General features: G+C 44.4%; 1 protein-coding gene across 5 annotated transcripts in view; it reads left to right on the top strand.

Moving 5' to 3' along the window:
* RASGRP3 (RAS guanyl releasing protein 3) overlaps nucleotides 1-12,181 on the top strand; it is a 205,821-nt gene that overhangs the window by 44,644 nt on the left and 148,996 nt on the right. For 3 of the 5 annotated variants that reach the window (XM_089690178.1, XM_089690177.1, XM_089690174.1), the window contains exon 1: nucleotides 6,350-6,479. The exons of 1 other annotated variant lie outside the window; for it this stretch is intronic. The gene's annotated coding sequence lies outside the window, so the exon portion shown is untranslated. Of the gene's footprint in view, nucleotides 1-6,349; nucleotides 6,480-12,181 lie in introns of those variants that run through there. One more of the 5 variants, XM_089690175.1, reaches the window with a different exon arrangement.

Here is a 12,181-nt window from a genome sequence, read left to right as displayed (position 1 = left end):
AAACTTTTTTTTTCAAAATTTTCAGTGGTTCTTGGTTTGTTTAAGAAAAATAAAAAACCCAGAGGTGATTAAATACCACCAAAATAAAGTTCTATCTGTCACAAAAAAGATAAAAATGTCTTATGGGTACAGTGTTGCATGACCGCGCAATTGTCATTCAAAGTGTGACAGCGCTGAAAGCTGGAAATTGGCCTGGGCAGGAAGGGGGTATAAGTGCCCTGTAGGCTAGTGGTTAAACTAAAAGGAGGAAAGTTGAAAACTAATCTTAGAAAGTATTATTATACTGAAAGAGTAGTTGATGCTTGGAATAGACTTCCAGCAGAGGTAGAGAGTCAGTCAACAGTAAGTGCCGGTTCACATACACTATCTTGCCAAAAGTATTGGGACACCCCTCCAAATCATTGGATTTAGGTGTTTCAATCACCTCCGTGGCCACAGGTGTATAAAATCAAGCACCTAGGCATGCAGATTGCTTCTACAAACATTTGTGACAGAATGGGTCGCTCTCAGAAGCTCAGTGAATTCAAGCATGGTACCGTGATAGGTTGTCACCTGTGCAATAAATCCATCTGTGAAATTTCCTTGCTACTAAATATTCCACAGTCAACTGTTAGTGGTATTATAACAAAGCGAAAGCAACGTGGAACAACAGCAACTTGGCCACAAAGTGGTAGGCCACTTAGAATGACAAAGTGGGGTCAGCGCATGCTGAAGCGCAGAAGTCACCAAATATCTGCAGAGTCGGTAGCTAAAGACCTCCAAACTTTGTGTAGCCTTTAGATTAGCACAACAATAGGGTGTAGAAAGCTTCATGGAATGGGTTCCCATGGCTGAGCAGCTGCATCCAAGCCTTACATCACCAAGTGCAATGCAAAGCGTCGGATGCAGTGGTGTAAAGCACGCCGCCACTGGACTCTAGAGCAGTGGAGATGTGTTCTCTGGAATGTTGAATCATGCTTCTCTGTCTGAAATTCTGATGGATGTGTCTGTGTTTGGTGGTTGCCAGGAGAACGGCACTTGCCTGACTGCATTGTGCGAAGTGTAAAGTTTGTTGGAGGGGGGATTATGGTGTGGGGTTGTTTTCCAGCAGTTGGGCTTGGCCCCTTAGTTCCAGGGAAGGGAACTCTTAAGGCGTCAGCATACCAATACACTTTGGACAATTTCATGCTCCCAACTTTGTGGGAACAGTTTGGGGATGGCCCCTTCCTGTTCCAACATGACTGTGCACCAGTGCACAAAGCAAGGTCCATAAAGATATGGATGAGTGAGTTTGGGGTGGTGGAACTTTGCTGGCCTGAAGAGAATTCCGACCTCAACCCAATAGAACACATTTGGGATGAATTAGAGTGGAGACTGTAAGCCAGGCCGTCTCGTCCGACATCAGTGCCAGACCTCACAGATGCACTTCTGGATGAATGGTCAAACATTCCCATAGACACACTCCTAAACCTTGTGGACAGCTTTCCTAGAATAGTAGAAGCTGTTAAAGCTGCAAAGGGTGGGCCAACTCAATATTGAACCCTATGGACTAAGACTGGTATGCCATTAAAGTTCATGTGCGTACAAAGGCAGGCGTCCCAATACTTTTGGCAATATAGTGTACATGCGGATTGGATGCTATTTGAACCACATCCAATCCACATGACATGTGAAATAACATTGCTTTCTATGGTGCCTGTTCACATATGTCCAGTGCAGTAGCTGTGCAGATTCAGTGCGGATTGAAAACGAGTCATGTATGATTTCTGAGCAGTGTGGTCCGGTTCAGGTACGGATTATAGGCTATTGACTTCTATGGGAACTGTTTCTAAACTGCATATGTGTAAACAGGATAATCCTGACCTGAACCTATCCTGAACCTGATGTAAACCTATCCTGAACAGCTGAACAACTACTGTATCAATTAGCTGTGAAACCTGAGCTTCAATCCATAGACAAACATAGATCTATGCTCACACAAAAAAGTAAACAATCCCTACCACCCCCCACCCCAAAAAAACAAACAAAACCAAACAAAATAAAAACAAAAATATATAATTAACCTCTTCCCGCCCACCCACAATGTACTGCAGCCTTTTGAGGGCGAGCAGCAGCTCTTGCCAAAGCGATGTAATCTTGCGACGCTTCCTGTTTTGGGGTGTGAGCGCACCTGCGCCCCCTGCTGTCCCCTCGGTCTGTCCAGGGAGAGAAGACAGAACACAGCACTGAGTAAAAGCACTACATTTTACACACACACGGTAGATTAGCAAATTTAACCCTTTGATCGCCCCTATTAACCCTTTGATCACCCCGTCACCCAGCCAGTGCCATTAGTACAGTGTCAGTCAGGGGCGGACTGAACATTTGGAAACTCGGTCACTGCCCGAGGGCCTGGGGTCAGTAGGGGGCCCCATGAGATGCCCCTGGTACCTTTTTCATAGGCTTTTTTGAGTTTGGGCAAGGACACAGGGGCCCCATGATCCCCTATTGCCCGGGGGCCCCATGAGTTGTCAGTCCACCCCTGGTGTCAGTATATAGAACTTTTTACTGGTCACTGCATTCCTGCCACTAGCGACATCAGATAATGTCAGGGTCAGTAAGCGCCCCAGCCAGGGTCAGCTAGTGTTAGATTGCCCTCACACTACACACTCATGCTATAGGTCACTGATCACCCCCATTACTAGTATAGTGTTTGTACAGATCAATATATTGATCATGAACAGAACTATACTAGTGCCTCCTTTGTATAGTGTCCCCAAAAATACAGTGTTAGCAGGAACAGCCCTGTTCATTGTCTGCACTAGCGTTTAGCCCCTCCGCTGTTCTTCATAGAAGATTTGTACCAATTGATTGTGGGCCAAGGCAATTTATACGCACAACAATACATCGCCGCCCACCCAAACTCAGCTCTTGCCAGACAATTCGCATGGAAACCTATCACGGTTTCTGAATGTAAAACTTTTTTGGTCCTAACCCTCAACATGGACATTACAAAAAAGAATGAATTGCAGACATATTGGTCCACAGAGGGGATATTTACATTCCCTGTGAAAGCAATAAAAGTAATCAAAAAAAAAGAAAGAAAGGGACAGTGTAAAAATAACAATAGAAAAAAAAACCCTAAAAAAAAACCTAAAAAAAAAAAAAAGCACCCTTGCCCTCCTGCACGTGCGCACCTGCATGCACAGGCTTTTACCCCGTGTTGGTATGTAACAGCAGTTGCACCATGCATGTGAGGTATTGCCACGAACATCAGATCGAGGGCAGTAATTCCAGCACTAGACATCCTGTGTAAATATAAATTGGTGACCTGTAAAGGCTTTTAAGCATCACCTATCGATAATAAAAATGTATGTACTTTGCTGCCATTGCACCGGCATGTGCAATGTTAACCTCTTGGCGCTGGCCGCACGCAAATGTGCGGCCTCCCAGCATCTGGGCCTTGACGCCGAGCGGCCGCATGTTTGCGTGCAATTAAGAAAAACATATTTGCTGAGAGCGCGCGTGCTGCATGCTCCGTGCTCCCAGCACACATATCCGGTACTCACGGGAAGGTCCCGATCTCCTCTTTTGATCAGGACCTTTCTTGATCATGTGACCGCCGTGACAGCCATGACCCTAAAACCGCTCCCCGCCTCCTGGCTTCTGAAACCCTTAAAGGGCTGGGAGGCACCAGCGCCAAGGGGTTAAAGTATGTCATGTTTGGTATCTATTTACTCGGTGTAACATCATATTTTATATTTTATCAAATAATTGGGCAATATATTGTGTTTTTGTGCATTAAAATACTAAAAAGTGTATTTTTCCCAACACCCACCGTTTTATTCTCTAGGGCCTCTGCTTTAAAAAATATATAATGTTTGGGGGTTCAAAGTAGTTTTCTAGTAAAAAAACTGTTTTTTCATGTGAACAAAAAGTGTCAGAAAAGGCTTGGTCTTCAAGAGTGGGTTGAGCGCTTCGTCTATAATCGCCTGAGTTCCCACCTCACCGACAACAACCTCCTTGATCCCCTACAGTCTGGCTTCCGTCCCCTACACTCCACCGAAACTGCCCTACTCAAACTCACCAACGACCTGCTAACCGCCAAAGCTAATGGCCACTACTCAATCCTCCTACTCCTCGACCTCTCCGCAGATTTCGACATGGTTGACCACCCCCTCCTCCAAAAAAACTACACTCTCTTGACCTCAGAGACTCCGCTCTCTCCTGACTCTCTTCCTATCTATCACAGCGCTCCTTCAGTGTTACCTATAACGCTTCCACCTCCCTTTCACTCCCCCTCTCTGTTGGGGTCCCTCAAGGTTCTGTCCTCGGGCCCCTTCTCTTCTCCATCTACACTTCCTCCCTTGGCCAACTGATACACTCTCACGGCTTCAACTACCATCTCTATGCCGACGACAGGCAACTCTATCTCTCTACCTCTCTCCTCACCCCTTCAGTCTCCGCCTGTATCACAAGCCTACTGAACGACATAGGATTGGATGTCACTCCACTTCCTTAAACTAAATCTTTCCAAAACCGAGCTCCTAGTTTTCCCCCCAGCCTGCGCACCCCCCCCCCCCGACTTCTCAATCATGACCAACAACTCCACCATCAATTCCAACCTGCAAGCTAGAGTACTAGGTGTCATCTTAGACTCCAATCTGTCTTTCCAACCCCAGGTCCAATCGCTGACAAACTCATGTAGACTCCACCTCCGCAATATCTCCAAAATACGTCCGTTCCTAACCCTGGAAACTACTAAGCAACTCATTCACTCCCGTAATATATCACGACTTGACTACTGTAACTCCCTCCTCACCGGCTTACCTCACCGCGGCTATCCCTACTTCAAGATGAGTGAGATCTGTGACATCATTGGACGGGATCTAAATGCGCGCTTTGTGAAAAAGATAAATATGTAGATTTTTTTCAATGAAATGATGCAGGGCTGGCTTCAAGGGGGGATGGGGTAGGGGCCTGTGACTGAATGACGCTCTAGGGCTAGGCATTCAATGACCCTCCAGCTCTTGCAGAGAGCACCCATCTCCCATGGATGCATATGCTCCTTGTGTCTGCACTTCTTTCGATAGATAGATAGATTTTGGGGTTTTATTTCTGTCTGTAACCTTCATTGAGGATAATTTTCCTCACATGTGCAGGCATTACCAGGTGTTTATTAGGGAAAGTTCTCATTACCACCTATCATGTTTTGGACCACTGGAAATCTGGACCACTACAAATCAAGACCATTGGAATCTGGACCACTGCAAATCAAGACCATTGGAAATCCAGACCATTGGAAATCTGGACCACTGCAAATCAAGACCATTGGAAATCTGGACTACTGCATATCTGGACCACTGCATATCTGGACCATTGCATATCTGGACCATTGCATATCTGGACCATTGCATATCTGGACCACTGCAAATCCGGACCACTGCAAATCCGGACCACTGCAAATCCGGACCACTGCAAATCCGGACCACTGCAAATCCAGACCACTGCAAATCCAGACCACTGCAAATTCAGACCACTAGAAATCTGAAACACTGCAAATCCAGACCAATGCAAATCTGGACCACTGCAAATGCAGACCACTAGAAATCTGGACCACTGCAAATCCAGACCACTGCAAATTCAGACCATTAGAAACCTGGACCACAGCAAATCTAGACCAATGGAAATCTGTAGCTGTATTCCTGATATGTGCCTGCTGTACCATGTACTTGTATAAAAAGGTATCCTGTTCTCTTTGTATTGTTTCCTTTGTGTGAATTCCTTGGTGTTCCTGCCAGTCTCTCTGCTTTCCTATTAAAAACTGACCACACTAGGCAGGGCAACACAGCGTAGACAGTTCTCTCGCTATGCTGAGAACTCAGTGTGCTCTCCTTCAATGATCAGACTTGTGCTGACACCCACCCCCCACTGCCATTCACTGGGAAGTGCAGTGATCAGTTATAAAAAAAAAAAGGGGGAAACAGATGTTTAAAATGTTGTTTATATCTATACACAAATGTTTTACCTATCATTTCTGTTTTAAACTACATGGGTTGCTTTACAAGATTCCTGTTTACATATTCTCTAATATGTATAATCTTAATCATCTGACCATTCACTTTGTAAAGAAAGAAAATAATATCTCTTTTAATGTATGTGATATATATATATATATATATATATATATTGTATTATGTAAACCTTTTACTCATGTGGGCATATGCAGTAATTCCACACCTCCTCAAGGCTTTTGTGGTTTAATTTCTAACAGTGCCACAGATCAGACGTAGCTATCACATCTAAAAATAAAATAATCTTTGACGAAAAAAAAAAAAATCTGAAAATGTTGACCTCCTGGCAAAGTCTGCTGCTAGATTTATCAGAGGAGGGGCATGTGACTTGGTAAGACACAGCACAAGCTCAAAGGAAACAGCCGCTCGTTTCATGCATTAGCACTTGGCAAGTGAGCAAGGAGTGGAGATGTTTGTGGAATACCTCTGCACAGAGATGAACACTAAGTAAGTAACTCAGACATTTCCCAGCCATTTCACCTTCAATACTAGAATTTAGAGATCTCACCTCTATGGGGGTCATGTGCAGAAAATAACCTGCACATTTCATGTTTTCTGTTTGACATTTTAAATAGCATTGCTTTAATCTGTGATAATGAATTCCCAGTAAAGGGTGTGCGGTTATGAATTGGTTAATACAAGACAGGATGCATTTCTTTAGCGCAAAACCGCATAGTATGCGAAGCTGAACGTGTTTCTAATTTTAGGCTTGGCACCGTGTCCAACTTTTCTCGAAAAAACTTTTTTTATGTTTCTTATCTATTCTGTTGCTGGCTATGGTAAAAAAATAGGTGCTTATTGAAATCTTTTATTTGAAGGAACTGTGATTTTGTGGGCTTAGACAGGCTCACAATACCTCTAGGCTGCTTACAACACTGTGTACATTCTTAACAAGTCATATGAGTTTTTGTGAGCTAATCATGTATCCAGGGCTTGCGGCTGTCTCATGATTGTGCTTACCAAAACATTGTCATAGCTTGTATTGTGTACACTTCAGCAGCTCTCTAATTAATAACTTACACATTTTCTGCCATGTATTCATCATTTATATGTTTATATTACATACAGCTATGCTACATTACAGTATATGGATATATATATTACAATGGCATTACTCAGCCATACTTCAAGGTTGTTAGGGGAGAGCAAGGAGATTATATTGAGGATTTCTTTTCAGTAAGAAGACAGTGTTACCACAATCTGGTCATTTAAAGCAATGGTCTTGAAACTGTGGCCCTTTGCTTGCCTTTATCCAGCCCTTGGGGTACTCTTCTCTCACTGACATTAACAATAAGGCACTATTCCTTCCCCTGAAAACAACAGTGGGGCACAATTTTTCCACTGACACTAATAATGGAGCACAATTTTTCCACTGACACTAATGATGGGGCACAATTTCTTCCACTTCCACTAACACCAATCATGGGGCACAATTTCTTCCACTGACACCAATGATGTGGCATTATTCCTCCCACTTACACCGTTGATGGGCACAATCCCTCCCACTGATACAATGATGGGGCACTATTTATCCCATTGACAATAATAACATGATAGTATGTCTCTCTCTGACACCGATGATGGAGCACTATTCCTCTCACAGACACCAATGATGTGGTATTATTCCTCTGACAGACACCAATGATGGGGCAATATTCCTCCCACTGACACCAATGGTGAGGTACTATTTCTCCCACTGAAACCAACCACGGGGTACTATTCTTTCCATGGACACCAATGATGGGGCACTATTCCTTCTATGGACACCAATGATGGGGCACTATTCCTTCTATGGACACCAATGATGGGGCAATATTCCTCTCAATGACACCAATGGTGGGACACTATTCCACTTGTGAACAATATTCATGGGGCACAAATTCTCCCACTGACACCAATGATGGGGCAGTATTCTTCTCACTGACACCAATGATGAGGCAATATTCCTCTCACTGACACCAGTGATGGGACTCTATTCCTCTTATGGACAACATTGATAGGGCACTATTCCTCCCACTGACACCAGTGATGGGACACTATTCCTTTCATGGACAATATTCATGGGGCCAAATTCTCCCACTGACACCAATCTTGGGGTATTATTCCATTCATGGAAACAAATGATGGAGCACTATTCCTCCCACTGACACCAATAATAGGATACTATTCCTCCCACTGACACCAATAAGGGGGCACTATTCTTTTCATGGACACCAATGATAGGGTACTATTTTTCTCATCGATACTAATCATGGGGCACTATTCCTCTCACTGACACCAATGATGGGGTACTATCCCTCTCACTGACACTGATGAGAGAGACATATTTCTCTCACTGACACCAATGATGGACACTATTCATCTCATTGACACCAATCATGGGACACTATTCCTCTCGTGGACAAAATTGATGGGGTACTATTCCTCCCACTGACACCAATGATGGGGCACTATTCTTGTCACTGACACCAATGATGAGGCAATATTCCTCTCATTGACACCAGTGATAGGACACTATTCCTCTCATGGACAACAATAGGGCACTATTCCTCCCACTGACACCAATCATAGGGCACTCTTCCTTCCACTGACACCAATGGTAGGGCATTCTTCCTTCCACTGACACCAATGATAGGGCACTATTCCTTCCATGGACACCAATGATGGTGCACTATTCCTCTCACTGACACCAATGATGGGGCTATATTCCTCTCACTGACACCAATGATAGGCACTATTCTTCTTACTGAAACCAATAATGGGACACTATCCTCTCATGGACAACATTCATGGGGCACAAATTCTCCCACTGACACCAATGATGGGGCACTATTCTTGTCACTGACACCAATGATGAGGCAATATTCCTCTCACTGACACCAATGATGGGACACTATTCCTCTCATTGACACCAATGATGAGGCACTATTTCTCCCACTGACACCAATCTTGGGGCACTATTCCTTTCATGGAAGCAAATGATGGGGCACAACTCCTCCCACTGACACCAGTAATAGGGTACTATTCCCACTGACACCAATAAGGTGGCACTGTTCCTTTCATGAACACCAATGATAGGGTACTATTTCTCTCATCGATACCAATCATGGGGCACTATCCCTCTCACTGACACCAATGATGGGGCACAATTCTTGTCACTGACACCAATGATGAGGCAATATTCATCTCACTGACACCAGTGATGGGACACTATTCTTCTTATGGACAACATTGATAGAGCACTATTCCTCCCACTGACACCAATGATGGGGCACTATTCCTCCCACTGACACCAATGATGGGGCACTATTCCTCCCACTGACACCAATGATGGGGCACTGTTCCTTTCACGAACACCAATGATGGGGCACTATTCCTCTCACAGTCACCAATGATGGGGCACTATTCCTCCCACTGACACCAATGATGGGGCACTGTTCCTTTCACGAACACCAATAATGGGGCACTATTCCTCTTACAGTCACCAATGATGGGGCACTATTCCTCCCACTGACACCAATGATGGGGCACTATTCCTCCCACTGACACCAATGATGGGGCACTATTCCTCCCACTGACACCAATGATGGGGCACTATTCCTCCCACTGACACCAATGATGGTGCACTGTTCCTTTCATGAACACCAATTATGGATCACTATTCCTCTCACAGTGACCAATGATGGGGCACTATTCCTCTCACAGTCACCGATGGGGCACTATTCCTCCCATTGACACCAATGATGGGGTACTGTTCCTCTCACTGACACCATTGAGGGGACATTGTTACTGATGCTAGTACATTTTCTACTCCTACTAACAGTCTGGCCTCTCTAAAGTCTGAAGGATAATAAACTGGCGCTTTGTTTAGTAAGTATGGAGATCCCTGGTTTAAAGTGAAGCAAAATTTTGGTTTAAAAAATAAATTCTATTGAAGCAAATATTCTCAACTCAAAAAGTAACTTCTTTTGCTCTCAGTCTACTTCAGATACCAAAATTCCTTTGTCTTTGCTGCTGTGATCCGACTTACTGTTAGAGGGCGGCTACATTCGTTCTCTATGGTTTCACTGTGTGTAGGTGTGTAGTCACCCTCTCCTTCTTATCCCCGAAATGGACTAGAGACTATGGACTATGGGATTTGTAGTGCACATGACTACAAGAATAATGCACTGCTTGTTCCAAACAAACAGAAGTGAGGTGGACAAAGACAGGTTTGGGAGCTCACGGATGATGTTACATGCAGGCAGAAAAACACAGTAAAAGAATTTAATGAAAATATATTAAGGGGACATTATGTAGTGGATGTGTACGATTTTTTTTTTTGTGGAGAAGGATTACATTTAACATTACTTTAACTGCCTCCCGCCCGCCATATAAGGAAATGACGGGCGCAAGGCGGTTCTCTCGTTCTGGGAGGACGTCATATGACGTCCTCCCACTCTATTCACGCGTGCACGGCTCCAGGAGCGCGCAGCGAGGCAATTGGTGGTGTGCTGTGGATCACCGATCAACGGAAAGAGCCGAAGATGTCAGCTTGGTCATGTGATTAGCTGTGTCCAATCACAGCTGATCGCATGTAAATAGGGAAATGCTGGTTATCGGCATTTTTCTCCCAACAAGCTGTCACGCTGACAGCTTGAGAGGAGAGGAGAGCCGGTAATTGGCATTCCTCGGAGGGGACATGTACACTGATCATCAAGGCACTGATGATCAGTGTGTCATGATGATCAGTGTAGCCACAGCAGTGCCACCTGTCAGTATCTATCAATGCTATCAGTGCTCATCATTGCCACCTGCCAGTGCCCATCAGTGCACATCAATGCCACATATCAGTGCCTACCAATGTACATCAATGCCACATATCAGTGCCCATCTGAGCTGCCTTTCAGTGCCACATATCAGTGCCAGCCAGTGCCACCTATCAGTGCCAGTCAGTGCTGCCTAACAGTGCCAGTCAGTGCCACCTATCAGTGCCAGTCAGTGCTGCCTAACAGTGCCAGTCAGTGCCACCTATCAGTGCCAGTCAGTGCCGCCTAGCAGTGCCAGTCAGTGCCGCCTAGCAGTGCCAGTCAGTGCCGCCTAACAGTGCCAGTCAGTGCCGCCTAGCAGTGCCAGTCAGTGCCGCCTAGCAGTGCCAGTCAGTGCCGCCTAGCAGTGCCGCCTATCAGTGCCATATATGAGTGCTGCCTTTCAGTGCCCATCAGTGATGCCTGTCAATTCCCATCAGTGCCACCTACCAGTAACTCCTCATCAGTGCCCATCAGTGCCACCTATAAGTGCCCATCAGTGTAGCCTATCAGTGCCCATCAGTGCAGCCTCATTAGCGCACATCAGTGAAGGAGAAAAATCACTTATTTACAAAATTTTATAACAAAAACTAGGAAAAAACTTTTTTTCAAAATTTTCAGTAGTTTTTGGTTTGTTTAGCAAAAAATAAAAAACCCAGAGGTGATTACATACCACCAAAATAAAGGTCTATCTGTCACAAAAAAATTATAAAAATTTCATATGGGTACAGTGTTGCATGACTGCGCAATTGTCATTCAAAATTCAACAGCACTGAAAGCTGAAAACTGGCCTGGGCAGGAAGGGGATATAAGTGCCCGGTAGGTGAGTGGTTAAATTGATATTAAACTCAAAACCAAAAATGTAATATATTGCAGCTTACCAATCATAAGATGTGGTGGCTGCATTAGTTTTCTTTTTGTAGACTTTTCCCCTCTGTTTTCCCCTGGTGATCTGTCTAGTAACACACCTCCTGTGTGAAGGAGCACAGGGGGCACCTTTGGATGGCAGCATTGTCTTTCTGGGGGGAGGGGAGTGTCAGATGTACTAGCAGATTTAAATACACTAACACATTGACAATTCACAGTGCAGTTACAGCAACAGTTTTTTTCCTCTGTTGATAAAAGGTTTACATGAATAAATAAAAGCTGACCATTGTAAGCACCCCTGTCAGTGGTAAATGGTTTGTCTCAACCCTGTAACTGCTACATTTGCAAGAGAGCTTGTTTTGTTGAAAAACAACAAACTTACTGGCTGAATCACCAAGTCAGCACAAAAGAAAAAAAGCCTAAAAAAGAAAACTAATGCAGCCACCCCATATAAGAATTGGTTTTCAATAAAATTGTTTCAATAAAATAAATGTC

Source organism: Staurois parvus, unplaced genomic scaffold (assembly GCF_062004578.1).
Source record: "Staurois parvus isolate SC_StPar_1 unplaced genomic scaffold, SC_StPar_1.0 ptg000520l, whole genome shotgun sequence".
NCBI lineage: Eukaryota > Metazoa > Chordata > Amphibia > Anura > Ranidae > Staurois > Staurois parvus.
This window is presented reverse-complemented; position numbering and strand designations above follow the sequence as displayed.